Below are 1,843 nucleotides of genomic sequence, written 5' to 3' on the forward strand. Positions count from 1 at the left end.
TTGGACAGGTGAGAATTGAACAGGAGCAGGAAAGTACCTTTAGCTGGGATTCGAACCCATGTTGTCTGAGGTGCAGTTGTGCCTTCACGTCGATGTGCTGTCCATAAGGCTGTGGTTCTGACAGAGGTTAATTTACGCTCAGGATACTAAGGGGTGATTCTCTAATATGTCTCATTGAGATGTCTTCAGTTTTATTTTAGGAGAAACGTTAAACTTTTAAAATATTGTAAATACTAAAACTATCATTTAAATAGCATTAAACATTTCAGAATATCAATATTACTATTACGAATATTACTACTTTAAATGTTTAAATTTGCCTTCAATGTCCAGAATTGTATACACCACATTTTCCAAACACACTAGAAAGGACTTACAAGTGCAAGATGTTCAGTATAAGAGCAATACCTTTTTTTTAAACAAATGTAACACTAGTGTACCAGTGTTTTTTTTTGTGTGTGTGTGCTTTGTTTAGTATTAAAATGTTGACTTGTACAGCCCATTTTGCATGTATGTAGGTTATGGTTTCCTCTGTTTAATCACTGTGTAATAAAACACTGTCTACATAAAACAACTTCAAATATGACAATGCATGTATTGTCTTGGATTGAAATGGTGTAGATAAATGACATTAAAGCTAACCAGAGGGAAGAAAAATAAAATAAAAAAGAGATCTCTTTACCATTATAAATATTTCACCTACAGAACTGAGGTTACCTTAAGATTGAATGGAAACTTTTGCTTGAGTCTCCTGCTTCTCAAACTTGTCTCCTGAGACAAAAACTCTAACACTCTCACAATGGTCTTCTTTAAAGCTTTAGAAATAATAATTTGTAAGAGATTACTGGTTAAGGCTAGGTTTCTCAACTCTGGCTCTCAAGATTCACTGTCCTGCAGAGTTTAGCTCTAACCCTAGCCAAACACACCTGAACAAGCTAATCAAGGTCTACGGGAACACAAGAAAGGTTTAGTCAGAAGCCGCTATGTTAATTGTTTAAACTAATTCTGCAGTATTCTTGCATTTTAATCAGGCCTGCATAATAATTTTTTTCAGCATTAAATACCTTTTAGAGTGCTTGATTGGATCAAGCAGTTATGGTGTCTGCAGCTTGGTCATGAATGTCATCTGTTTAATTCAGTTAAAGAGGCATTTCTTTAATGCCATTCACTCAGGTGTTTAGATGCAGTTTTTTATAATCTGGAAATTTTGTTTGAAGCTGCCCATAGAAAAAATGTATTGCTCAGTGGTTGCTTTTCCTAAGCTCAGGAGACTTAGATGAGATTCTCATATATCTCTAATTTTAGTATCAACAGCATTTCAGATGTTTCTCTTAAAATTCCTTAGGAGAAATGGAAGTAGACATAAATGAGACATGAGAAATATTTGAGAAAAAAAAGAGTCAAAACAGAGAATGTGGTGGAAGAAACAGAGAATATCTCTTTATTGTCTTGCTGCAATCTCTATCAAGACTCCACTATACGAATATTTTATTGCTCAGTAGTTGATCTTTCTAACCTCAGGAGACTTAATTGTGATTCTCATGTATTTCTCATTTTAGTCTCAACAGTGTCTCAGATGTTTCTCCTAAAAATCCTTAGGAGAAATAAAAGTAGACACAACTGAGACATGAGAAAGTTCTGAAAGAAAGGAATCCAAAATGACAATGGGAGAGAAACGTCTTGCAAGACTCAGTTATAAAACTGTTTTACTGCTCAGAGGTTGCTGTTGCTTATTTTATTGCAATGGGGTTTTCATATCAAGGGTTACTAGTTTAAATGTTTACATTTATCTTCAATGTCCAGCATTGTATACACCACATTTTCCAAACACACTAGAAAGGAC

Source organism: Sinocyclocheilus rhinocerous, unplaced genomic scaffold (genome assembly GCF_001515625.1).
Source record: "Sinocyclocheilus rhinocerous isolate Xijiao unplaced genomic scaffold, SAMN03320098_v1.1 scaffold839, whole genome shotgun sequence".
NCBI classification, from domain to species: Eukaryota; Metazoa; Chordata; class Actinopteri; order Cypriniformes; family Cyprinidae; genus Sinocyclocheilus; species Sinocyclocheilus rhinocerous.